The 13,756-nt window shown below is 46.9% G+C and overlaps 1 protein-coding gene across 2 annotated transcripts in view; it reads right to left on the reverse strand.

Moving 5' to 3' along the window:
• The window catches only part of CLOCK (clock circadian regulator), a 111,809-nt gene extending 105,348 nt beyond the window's left edge, over nt 1-6,461 (reverse strand). For both annotated transcript variants that reach the window (XM_066573356.1, XM_066573355.1), the window contains exon 1: nt 6,333-6,461. The gene's annotated coding sequence lies outside the window, so the exon portion shown is untranslated. The remainder of the gene's footprint in view (nt 1-6,332) is intronic.
• Nucleotides 6,462-13,756: the final 7,295 nt, after the last annotated feature.

The following is a 13,756-nucleotide window of genomic DNA, read 5'->3' on the forward strand; positions in this document are numbered from 1 at the left end:
ACCTTTACATATGTTACACGAAGGAAGAAGGGAGAGGGGAGACATGATGGAAACCTTTACATATGTTACACGAAGGAAGAAGGGAGATTGGAGACATGATGGAAACCTTTACATATGTTACACGAAGGAAGGAGGGAGAGGGGAGACATGATGGAAACCTTTACATATGTTACACGAAGGAAGAAGGGAGAGGGGAGACATGATGGAAACCTTTACATATGTTACACGAAGGACGAAGGGAGAGGGGAGACATGATGGAAACCTTTACATATGTTACACAAAGGAAGAAGGGAGAGGGGAGACATGATGGAAACCTTTACATATGTTACACGAAGGAAGAAGGGAGAGGGGAGACATGATGGAAACCTTTACATATGTTACATGAAAGAAGAAGGGAGAGAGGGGATATGATCGAAATCTTTATATATATGAAGAGAGAATGGAGAGGGGAGACAATCATGGATTTGATGGTTTTTCGGCGCGGATGCACAGTGGATTGTCCTCGTGGAAAAAATAAAAATCGCACACAGGTGATTAAGTCATAAAGTTGCCTAACCCCCTTCTATACAAAAGGTTAATGCCCAAATGACACACTTGTGTGCTTTTGTGGTGCTGAGAGCTAAGAACCGCCTTCAGGACGACATACAGCTCTCTTAGCTCGGGAGAGCAATGAACCTGCCCATATCCAATACCCGGCTACTGCAATGGTGTGGGCCGCTCTGAAAAAAATCTGTCCTGCATTGTCTTTTCCCTGCCTTCCTGCTTCCTTGTATTCATTTTGTACATGGTCTTCTAGTAGCCTGCAAGCCATCCGCGTCCACTTGTAATGTAATTGCGGATGCACCTGTGATTCGAATGCTTCAATAGAGGTTAATGGAGGATTTCCACGTGAAATCCGCGCAAAAATTGAGCATGCTGCCATTTCTTTTCCGCTCGCAGACACCGGAATTCTAGTCGACATGTATGCGCAGAGATGCGGATGCTCCTTCGTTCATATGGGTGACTGAAACAGCTGATCATCCACACGGTTACCGATTGTGGATTCTGCCCGTGTGCAGGCAGCCTTACACATATTACATGAAGGAAGAAGGGAGTGGGAGACATAATGAAAACTTTTATATATGTTACGGGAAGGAAGAAGGGAGAGGGTAATTATGATTGAGACATTTACACGTTACCCGAGGGGAGACATGATGGAAACCTTTACATACGTTACACAAAGGAAGAAGGGAGAGGGGAGACATGATGGAAACCTTTATATATGTTACACGAAGGAAGAAGGGAGAGGGGAGACATGATGGAAACCTTTATATATGTTACACGAAGGAAGAAGGGAGAGGGGAGACATGATGGAAACCTTTACATATGTTACATAAAGGAAGAAGGGAGACATGATGGAAACCTTTACATATGTTACATGAAGGAAGAAGGGAGAGGGGAGACATGATGGAAACCTTTACATATGTTACACGAAGGAAGAAGGGAAAGGGGACACATGATGGAAACCTTTACATATGTTACACGAAGGAAGAAGGGAGAGGGGAGACATGATTGAAACCTTTACATATGTTACATGAAGGGAGACCTGATGGAAACCTTTACATATGTTACACGAAGGAAGAAGGGAGAGGGGAGACATGATGGAAACCTTTCCATATGTTACATGAAGGAAGAAGGGAGACATGATGAAAACCTTTACATAGGTTACACAAAGGAAGACGGGAGAGGGGAGACATGCTGGAAACCTTTACATATGTTACGCGAAAGAAGAAGGGAGAGGGGAGACATGATGGAAACCTTTACATACGTTACACGAAGGAAAAAAGGAGACGGGAGACATGACGGAAACCTTTATATATGCTACACGAAGGAAGAACGGAGACCTGATGGAAACCTTTATAATATGTCACAGGAGGAGAGAAAGGAGAGGGGAGTGTAGGGGCTGAGAGACCTAATGGAAACCTTTACATATGTTACATGAAGGAAGAGGGGAGAGGGGAGACATGATGGAAACCTTTACATATGTTACATGACGGAAGAGGGGAGAGGGGAGACATGATGGAAACCTTTACATATGTTACATGAAGGAAGAAGGGAGAGGGGAGACATGATTACAAGCTTCCTAGGATAAGCATCTATCTATCTAAAGGCCGCCTGCATACAGCTGAGACAGATTCCGCATGCGGAATCCGGCTCTGGCAGCAGCAGTGTCCGCGTGTACCTGCTCTGTCGCCGTCTTTTCTGTACTGTGGATGGACTCGGTGGCTCGCCGGCGCACATGCGCAGTACAGATTTTTTTTCTCCCGCGTTGTCGTTAGGGGATAACGCAGAATTCGCGACTGGGCCTGGGGTCAAAGGGCTTCCATTGACTTCAATGGAAGCCGTACATGCAAAGCCTGCATGAAAATGGAGCAGGCTGCAATTTTCACTTGTGTGCAAAAAGCAGCGGACCTCCATAAGTAGTAGCGGGAGGCATTTTCTGCGGATTCGAGGCGCGGACCCCGCAGCAAATATCCGCCTGTGTGCAGGCAGCCCATGTGAGAAGTAAGAAGGAAACAATGTAAGGGCAGACTCTTTTCTGTCAGTCTTCTATGTTTCTAATTCCTACCGTGTTTCCCCAAAAAGACCTACCCCAATAATACGCTCCACCCTGATTTTCAAAGAAGAATGGAGGGGGGGGGGGGGGGGGGGAGCTTGAAAAATAAGCCCTAGTTACGCTACATGAAAAATAATAATAATACTCACTTAGCAGGCGTCGTTCGGGTCCCTCTCACTGGGCTGTGGCGCTCTGGCAGTCTTCCGTGTAATCCTCAGTACTGAGAGAGCATTCTCTTTCTGGTAATGGGGCTTGAATATTCCACCGCCAGCAAGAGATTGCTGTGGTTGGTTCTGGAGCGCCATAGCTCAGCCAATCAGAGACGGCATCCGATGAACCAATCACAGCCATTCATTGAATGACAAAATTGAATGGCTGTGATTGGTTCATTGAGCGCCGGCTCAGATTGGATCATGAGCGCCGTGGCTCAGTCAATCACAGCAATCTCTTGCTGGAGGCGGGGTATTCAAGCCCCGTTACCAGGAAGAGAATGCTTTCTCAGCGCTGAGGACTACACTGAAGACTGCTGGAGCGCCGCAGACCAACAAGAGGGACCCAAATGGCACCTACTAGGTGAGTATTACGAAACCCCTCAAAAATAAGACACTGTGCCTATTTTGGCAATTATGCAAAGGTAAAAGAAAAAAATCAGGAGGAGATGACTATTACAATCTTTTCTCCTTTCCCAATTCCAGCCCCTTTAAAAGGGAAGCAGACGGGTCTGCTAAGCTGGCCGGCCTGTGGGTATTGTGTTAGACATGCCAACTTCAGCAGTCTGTCTCTCATACTGATTGGGTTTAGTGGTTTTGCAAATCTTACTTTTGAAACTTTTCAGGTCTGGACTGGAGAGGAGTCCAGTGAAGCTCATATATATACGCTCCTCCCCCAGATATCAATGGACAGCAACACAAACGGACCTGCCAACCAGCATCTGGAGGGAGGAGGGCCGGGGGAGTGTGCATACATGAATATACATGAGCTTCTCTGGATTCATCTCCAGAGCGGCCCTGCAAAGTCTCAAAAGTAAGATTTGCAAAACCATCAAGCCGATCGGTACAAGTAACAGACCGCTGAAACCATTGTGCCCATCACTATACCCCGCTGCCCGGACCGCTTAGGGGGCCTGACAGGTTCCCTCTAAAAGGGGGGGTGTCCGGCGACAAAACACGTTTCTATTAACGGGTCCAACACTATTAAAGTACCATAAGCTGAGGTATTTGCTCCTCCTCAGTGCTGCAGCCCCCCTTGTCTTTGTGGTGAAACGGAACCACATGGCCGCTGCAGCACCCTAGTTCTGAACTCCTGGCATCGTGGCACCCAGGATGGGTGTGCTGATGCCAGGAAAATAGACACGGACAGTGCAACCTCCGAATGGCTGCAGCTGGTCACGTGGCGTCCGTTTCACATTGAAGACCAGTAGGCCTGCGGTGCTACAGCGCTGAAACGCTAGGTCCTCTACCTTTATCATTTTACCCCTTTCCAGTCCGCTGTCTGACCTCTGAAGACATTATGATTTAGGGCTGTACAGCTTCGATGTTGGAAGACGTCCGTCGGGGTTCTCTTACTGTATATTGCCAGCCTCTCTGCTGTCGGAGCCTATCCAACGTGTCACCTCATGCAGTACTGGCTTTAGCCAGCAGATAGCGCTGTTGCATAACGGCAGAAAAAGAGTAAGCCCCCTAGGAAAATCAGGATACAAATTGGATTGGAAAGGGTTAAAGTGTTATACCAGTTATTAAAGACGTGTTTTGTAACCCGGACAACCCCCTTAAGCCTGCAGTTCCCAGCAGATAGCAGGCAAGTAATAACTCCCATGATAAATTAGGAAAACCTGAAGGACAGTCCAGAAACTTTTATGGCTCATCGGCCATGTTTTTGATTGAATGAAGTCAATGGACTTTGATTCCTGCACACCGGCATGTGGACACGGCCTATCAATACACTACAGAAATGCTCTATTCCTCTGCGTACCACGCAGCGTAAGCCCTATAGCCCTGTACGATGCGTTGGCCATACACCATACACTGCATATGGGCAGCGGTTTCATAGGCCTTCCTCTGAGTTCAGAGCAAGGAATTTAATTTAAAAAAAGGAAATAGAAAAAAAAATTAAAATCAGACTACGCATTCTCGTGGGCGTGTGATTCACAGGCATGCGCAGTGCCTTACGTGGTCTCTGCCGACTCCTACCAGCAGCGCATGGCTACTGAATGTGTTACAATGCTCTAGGGGGACGTGCAGCGTTTTACGCATACAGCCGTGGGCATGAGCCCCTAGTCTTAAAGGGGATGTCCAAGACGTTTAGTAAAAAAAAAAAAAAGGGAAACCTTTACCCAGTGTGTAAAAATAATAAAGAGCTCATACTGTTCCCTTGTCCCCCGCTGGTGGCTCCGGGTCTCCCCCTTGATATCCCTGACGTAAAACTGCTGCTGCAGCTCAGTGCCGATTGCAGCTCTCTATCATTGGCTGCAGCAGCCTTTTCCTTGGGAAGGCACAGGCTGACTACAGCAAGTAAACATTAGGTCGGGCCTGGAGACAAGCTGTGACTTTGGGCTCTTTATGATGTTTTCACACTGGGGGACCTGTTTGTAAAAAAAAATATTTTTAAAATTGTTATCTCATTTAACCCCTTTAGGCCCAGATCCACGGTGCGAGTAGATGCGATATTTTTTTTTCCCGTGCGGACGCACTGTGGATCATTTGCGCGGCGGGAAAAAAAAAACTCAAGCCCAAAGTGCCCGCCTGCCTTCCGCCTCCTCCCAGCAACCAGAGAGGTATCTGCCTACAGATCCACAATACATCTGCGATTGAAGTGCGGATCGCTTGCTTCCATGGAGATCTATGGATCCCCTCCGCGGTGAAATGGCGCATGCACGGGGAATCTGCAAATCAAATCCGCAGGTGTTAATTGAAGTGCAGATGCCCCATGCTTCCCTACGGGCGGCTTGAAGCGCGGATTCCGCAATTCAAATCCGCCCGTGGGCGTTGGGCCTTAAATTTACCGGCAGGAGCAACTGTGAGAAAACAACAAATCCGCAAGTGCTTACCTGTCCTCGACGCTGCAGCGCTGCTGTTCACCCGGCCTCTGATGCCGGCCCAAGTCAGCTGACCACCACCAGCGCCACTACTCGGAACTGCTGTCATCATGGCGACCAGGATGCCAGGACAACAAGCCCCCGGCGCTCAGGCTGCGGTCACCTGCCTGCTGCCAGACCGGTGAGGATGGGCGGGTACTGTTATACTCTGACAGCTGCACCTGATAGCCCCTTTACACCTGCATACTCCGCGTCCGTAAACCCCATTGGAGGAGGGGGTCCTTCTTTCCATATGTGGTTATATAACAGTCACTCTGCACACCTGACAGGAGCACCCCCTACAGGTGAGCAACAGGTAGCTTGTGACAGCACACCAGATGTGAGCAGCACATACCTGACAGCTACTACATACAGGGATGAACATGGCAGCAGCCCAGGGACAGTCACAGCACATCACATCACGAGAAAACTTTTGCAACCCACCTGCTGCCCGGTAAGTAGTCTCCACTGGACCAGCAAAGGCGGAGCACGAGCAGCCCCGGCCTACCTGCTGCACAGCCCGCACACTTACCTGCTGCTGCTGTGGGCACGGGGCTGGCAGCAGCAGTGAAGTTGTCTCTCTGGCAGGGGGTGTGTTGTACCAGCAGCAGCACAAGTGTTACACAAGGAGAGCACACCCCCCACACACAGCACACCGCTCACCCCACTGGCCGGCAGCACCGAGCTGTCCCCTCCGCTCCCGGCCTCCTCCTGGACGAGGACACGATTCTTCCCGCTGTCTGTCTACTGCAAGCGCCGCGCTCCTCACTCCTCCACCATCACTAATGCAACAGCTCTGCGCAGGCGCAGCCCGGCCCAGGAAGCAGCGACAGGGAAATCTCAGGACACGACAGGGAATACGTCCTACTGCGCAGGCGCCCCGGCGTCACGTGATCTCGGAAGTCCAAACGCTAACTTGTTGCTGGAGCTGTCAGTGCCGGCCGTAGCGCCTGTGCCGTAGTTGTATACTAGTGCTGTAGCTGTATACCTGTGCCGCTGCTGTATACCTCAGCTATAGCTGTATACCCGTGCTGTAGATGTACACCTCAGCCGTAGCTCTATACCTGTGCCACGGCTGTATACCTGTGCCACGGCTGTATACCAGTGCTGTAGCTGTATACCTGTGCTGCCGCTGTATACCAGTGCTGTAGCTGTATACCTGTGCTGCCGCTGTATACCAGTGCTGTAGCTGTATACCTGTAGCTCTATACCTGTGCCGCGTCTGTATACCTCAGCTATAGCTCTACACCTGTGCCATATCTGTATCCCTGTGCCGCGGCTGTTTACCCCAGCTATAGCTCTACACCTGTGACATACCTGTACACCTCAGCCGTAGCTGTATACCTGTGCTGTAGCTGTACACCTCAGCCATAGTTGTATACCAGTGCTGTGGCTGTCTTCCTTAGCTATAGCTCTACACCTATGCCGTAGCTATATAGCTGAGCTGCGGTTGTATACCTGAACCGCAGCTATATACCTGTCCTGAGCTCTATATCTGTGCCGCGGCTGTATACCTCAGCTATAGCTGTATACCTGTGCCGCAGCTATATACCTGTCCCGAGCTCTATACCTGTGCTGCAGCTGTATACCTCAGCTATAGCTCTACACCTGTGCTGTAGCTGTATACCTGTGCTATAGCTCTACACCTGTGCTGTAGCTATATACCTGTCCCGAGCTCTATACTGTACCTGTGCATGGCTGTATACCTGTGCTATAGCTCTACACCTGTGCTGTAGCTCTACACCTGTGCTGTAGCTGTATACCTGTGCTATAGCTGTATACCTGTGCCGCAGCTGTACACCTCAGTAGTAGCTGTATACCTGTGCCGCGGCTGTATACCTGTGCCGCGGCTGTATACCTGTGCCGCGGCTGTATTCCTGTGCCGCGGCTGTATTCCTGTGCCACGGCTGTATTCCTGTGCCACGACTGTATACCTGTGCCGCGGCTATATACCTCAGCTATAGGGCTTTATACCTGTGCCGTGGCTGTATTCCTGTGCCGCGGCTCTATACCTCAGCTATAGCTCTACACCTGTGCCGTAGCTGTACACCTCAGCCGTAACTGTATACCTGTGCCGTTGCAGGCCGAAATGCGCCGATTTCCTGCCTTTTTATGTTTTTTTTTTTAATGTTTTTTTTTTATGCACGTAGATACGTTAAAAAAGCGTAACATTTCATTGCTTTCTTTGATAAATACACTGAAAATATCGGTTTCCTGCATATTTATGAACATTGATTCCAATTGGCTGTTTCGCTGCATAATACGCACCAAATATGACATGCTGCGTTTTTTTTTACGCGACCGGAAATCACTTGAAAAATACGCAGCTGTGAATGAAGCCGTTGAACACAATGTCTTCTATACTGCGTATTACGCCTGTAAAAATAGGCATTGGATTTATTTTTGTGCAAATTAGCCCTTAGCCTGTATTCACACAAACTATTTTTTTACATGTGAGTCCGTCCAAGGTGAGAAGGCCCGAACGTGCATGTGAACAGCAGCTATTAACTTCAGTAGGTTAATTCACATGAGCGATTCTCCCTGACCGATCGTCCAAGATAGAAGAGCCGCAGTGTGTCCTATTTTTGGGCGATTCTTGTTAAAGAATCACCCATTATTTGCTATAGCAGGGGAAAAACTGCAATGCGCCTGACATGAGATCTGTATGCTAGTGCGGTACTTTTTTTTTTTAACGAGTGAGATACATCTGTTTTTTGGTTTTTTTTTTTAACGTGTGTGAGACACGTATGTACATCAATGCGAATCTCAAACTTTTAATGCCAAAATGCGGAAAAATTGCTGGCAGACGATTGCACAGGGATAACTTTATGATAGGTGGAGGTCACACTGTGGAGACCCTCCACAATCCTAAGAATGGGGGTCCCATGTCTCCCTCTTCACTGTAGGGTTGCTTGTACGCAGCTATTTCTGTTAGCCCCATTAACCCCTTTAGTGGGAGGTTTATTATTACCAAGTAATGCCTTACAAGGCAGTTTTTTAAAAATGAGTCAAAAATGCAATTTAATCTCGTAAGTATTTGAAAGTACTGCACTACTGTGACAGTTGGTATTATGGCAGGGAAATCTCCAGGGCTTTCTGCGCTGAGTATGTAGTAAAAACGCTGGAAGATTTCAGATGACAGCTCAGTGCTCTGCACATTTCAGCACTAGAGCTGTCCACGGAAATCTTCTGGGTTTAACTGCATGGACAGTGCAGCAAGCCCCGGAGATTTTGCTGGCGTGCCACTAAAGGGGTTAAAAGGAATAGATTGTTTTAATGCGAATGTCAATAGGACTTTCTAATGTTAAAAACACTTAATACTGCAGAGTGCCAGATTATTGATAGTGGCTGTTCTGAGTACTACAGGTTATCCCATTTACTTCAATAATATGGCGTTCTGCAGTATCAACATGACTGTGCTCAGATGGAAGCACTGAAGAAAACATTAGCTGATTGGCGGGGCAAACCACCAGCTGATCAGATATTGATAGCCTACCCCGAGGAGAGGCCGGCAATTTTGTAAGGTGGGAAAAGCCCTTTAAAGGGGTTGTCCCGCGAAACAAAGTGGGGGTATACACTTCTGTATGGCCATATTAATGCACTTTGTAATGTACATTGTGCATTAATTATGAGCCATACAGAAGTTATTCACTTACCTGTTCCGTTGCTGGCGTCCCCGTCTCCATGGTGCCGTCTAATTTTCAGCGTCTAATCGCCCGATTAGACGCGCTTGCACAGCCCGGTCTTCTTCTTTTCTGAATGGGGCCGCTCGTGCCGGAGAGCGGCTCCTCGTAGCTCCGCCCCGTCACGTGCCGATTCCAGCCAATCAGGAGGCTGGAATCGGCAATGGACCGCACAGAAGACCTGCGGTCCACCGAGGGTGAAGATCCCGGTGGCCATCTTCACAAGGTAAGTAAGAAGTCACCGGAGCGCGAGGATTCAGGTAAGCACTATCCGGTTTTTTTTTTTTAACCCCTGCATCGGGTTTGTCTCGCGCCGAACGGGGGGGCTATTGAAAAAAAAAAAACCCGTTTCGGCGCGGGACAACCCCTTTAAGGGTACATTCACACACAACGGAAATGATGCGGATTTTCCACATCAAAAACCATGTGAAATTCATCACCATTAGTGCAGATCTGCAGCTAATTTCACCCTTCCTGCTGCGGAGTCACAACAATATCCTCATCAATATAGTGATGCAGATTTTCTGCAGCAAAAAATCCACACCATTTCCGCTATGTGTGAATCTACTATTACGGCCGCATGCACACAGGCAGGTTGGATTCCGCCCGCAGCAGAATTCGATCCTGTGCCCAGCCAGCATTCGCGCGTACCTGTATTTTCTGCTTTTTCTTTTCTGTACTGCAGAGATAGATCAGGGGAAGACTTAGGGAAAACTAGAGTTAAGGCCCTTTTACATGCAACAATTATCCTTCGAAATTCATCCAAATGGCAGAAAATGAGCTATAAAAGTTACTTGTAAACACAGGCATCGTGCACTTTTCATTCGAATGATGGATTTTGGTTCACTTAAAATCCATCGTTCAGCTGCTGAAAGACTGAGCAAATGCATTCCATTTGAATGTATTTTGCTCATCTTTCAATTGACTGCAAGATGTTTACAATAGCCACAAGGAGAACAATGGAATGTGCAGGCAGCTGTTTGCACAGCTGGGCTTGTATTTAAACACAGGCTTGGCTCTGCAAACAACTCCTGGAGGCCCTTTTATATGCAAATGAAGATGATAAAGTGTTAAGGGACATTAATACTTTATGCAAATAGATCGCTAAATCTTTCAATCTTTCATTTGTTTGAAAGATTATCTTTGTGTTTAAAAGGGCCTTTAGAGTCAGTTATTGTCAGTTATCCTTCAGTATCATTGATCTACTCCGTTATCTGACTATCATCACCATTATCTGTTTGTGCCATCATCTGATTACCATCACTCTTCCGTTCCTGTCATCTATTGGCGAGTTCCTATTGTTTGTCCGGTTACATAATTTGGCGCTACTATAAGTCCTGGAGGTATCTGAGTCCTGAGAGACACCATTAATACCCTAAAAGGAAACTGCTGTTTAAGTTCACTTGTGTCATCTTGTGACCTACTGGCATTGTTACAATTCTTGAATTTTTGTAATTAGTGAAATTCACATACTTTGATATTCACTGTTACAAAGTTTAACATTGTAGGTTCCATAAATGTTACAGCTGCCCCTCTCAAATCACCTAATTACCGTGCTCTTTTTGCACAAGAAGTACTTGGAATAGCTGCCGGACACATCCACTGATCCGTGCAAAGAATAAAAAAATAAGGACTTATCTTTTTGTCCAAGGGGTCATATATAGTGGGTCAGAGTCCATGTAGATTCCACTGTCACTATCTTTGTGTAGCTTTAGGGCTCATGTCCACGGGCAAAATGTGATTTAAAATCCGCAGCGGATCTCCCGCGCGCGGATCCGCACCCCATAGGGATGCATTGACCACCCGCGGGTAGATAAATACCCGCGGATCGTCAATAAAAGAGATTTAAAAAAAAATGGAGCATGAAAAAATCTGGACCATGCTCCATTTTCATGCGGGTCTCCCGCGGGGACGGCTCCCGCGGGCTTCTATTGAAGCCTATGGAAGCCGTCCGGATCCGCGGGAGACCTAAAATAGGAATTTAAAGCATTTACTCACCCGCAGCGGACCGCGAAGCTCTTCTCTTCCTCACGGCCGCATCTCCCTTGCTTCGGCTCGGCGGATGTGCCCGGCGGATGTGCCCGGACGTGCCGCCGGCGTCAGGAATTCATCCGCCGGCCGAAAATGAAGATCCGGCCGTGAGGAACAGCTGACCTTCCCCGCACGCTACGGATAGGTAAATGCTTTTAAATTGTTATTTTCAGCGCTCATGTCCGCGGGGCAGGAGGGACCCGCTGCAGATTCTACATGTAGAATCTGCAGCGGATCTGATTTTCCCCGTGGACATGAGGCCTTAGGAGAGTCAATTGTTCATGGCAGCTCTTGGGTGATTTCACCTCTGCGCTTGCGGTTCCACTTTCATGCTTTGTTAGAGGAGCAGAAAATGGGAATCTCTGGACAGAACCAAACAGCGCCGGATGGACTCCATTGACTACTGCATGCAGCACTTTCTCTTCTGGTATTTTGAGCTGGATCTGTGACGGAACCTCAAGCCGCACCTTTAGGCCAATGTGGTTAACTCTGAGTCATTGTTACAACTCACAAAATTCATACTCACACACAATTATTTCTCCTTCGACAAAGAGCTATTCCTGCAACTTACCGGGACCGCCATGGGTAGTAAAATGGCACCGCATTATGCTAACCTTTTCATGGCAAAACTGGAGAGTAACTTTCTGGCCTTCTGTCCAAACAAACCATTGGCCTACTTCTGCTACATTGATGACATCATGATCATCTGGACCAACACTAAACAGGAACTAATAAAATTCCATGAGAGATTCAATGCATTTCACCCCACCATAAACCTGACATTAAGCTACTAATATACAGAAATCAACTTTTTGGACACCATAAAAAATTTTGAACAAATCAATACAGACATCTCTATACCGGAAACCGATTGATCAACCCACATACCTCAGAAGGGACAGTTCCCTTCCTAAACACATCAAAAAGTCCATAGTCTATAGCCAGGCCATCAGATACAGCCAGATCTGCTCCAACCCAACAGACACGAACATTTACATAATCTCAAAAAGACATTTTTAATCAGGACTACCATCCAACCTCAATTGATGACCAAATCACCAGAGATACCCAGAAATCAACCACTCCAATACAAGGAGAAAGAAAAAAACAGACATGTACCTCTAGTAGTGACCTAGAATTCACAGCTAGAGGTACTAAGGAAGACTGCAAAGAAACTCCATCATACCCTACACAAGGATGACCGTCTGAAAACCATATTCCCAAACCCTCCCCTTCTGTGTTATAGCAACCTCCTAATTTGAGGAACTGTATAACCAGGAGTGCATTGCCCTCTGACACACCAAAAGGAACTTATCCCTGTAAGGTAAGGAGCTGCAAGACCTGCTCACATATACTGACTGCGGACAGGATACGGATCCCCAACACACAGCAGGACTATAAGATCCTTGGGACATTCACATATTCCACGTCCAATGTTATGTACCTGATCCTGTGCAGTGACTGTCCTGTTGGGGAACTTTATATTGGGGAAACAGGACAAAATCTGAGAGCCAGGATGAGATCTCATCGCCACTCAATTAGAGAGGGAAAGACTGAAGTACCTGTGGCAAAACATTTTTGTGGTCAGGGATAGAGCAGATGAGAGTTATTATACTGAGGGGCAATTGCAAGTCGCAGCGTCACAGAAGAATTTGGGATTATGGTCATGTTTGATACCCTCAAGAATGGAATGAACCTCAGCCCGGGATTCTTGCATCAGTGGAAAATATGAAAGGTCTGATAGAGGTCAAGAGGGATGTCATCTTCCAAATCATAATTTTTTTTAATTTAATTTTTATTTTTATCTCTTTAAAACTTTATAAAAATTCAGAACTGGACTTAACAATAACATAACAATCGGATAACAACATGATAATGTTGTTATCCGATAGGTGGTGATGTATCTCCTTCCATGTGCAGGTTGAAGGAGAGATAAGACACATAAAACAGTCCTGAGCTCAGTGGACTGATTAACGATTTACGTTTCAGCTCTCTTTGTCTATTGTTTTAAGTTTTGAGTGCAAAGCAGACTCAAATTTCTGTGTGTGAACATTTATTAATATCAAGAGGGATGTGTCCCCCTCACCTCTGCATCTGTATGTTATAATAATGCGCCATCCAGACTAGTTTCATTCATTAGCCTGATGAAGGGGCGAGATATCCCCAAAAGCTTGCTATAACATCATGTATTTTTGTTATCCATTAAAAGGTATCATATCTACAAGATTACTTGCTTCTTTCTCTGAGAACAATCACACACAACGCAGATGTGAAACCTGCCTTAGGAGTGAAACCACACTGCCAAAAATCCTGTGTGTAATGTGCTGACATATTAATAATACCACCTTTATTTATATACCGCATACATGTTCC

This window comes from Eleutherodactylus coqui, chromosome 7 (genome assembly GCF_035609145.1).
Source record: "Eleutherodactylus coqui strain aEleCoq1 chromosome 7, aEleCoq1.hap1, whole genome shotgun sequence".
NCBI classification, from domain to species: domain Eukaryota; kingdom Metazoa; phylum Chordata; class Amphibia; order Anura; family Eleutherodactylidae; genus Eleutherodactylus; species Eleutherodactylus coqui.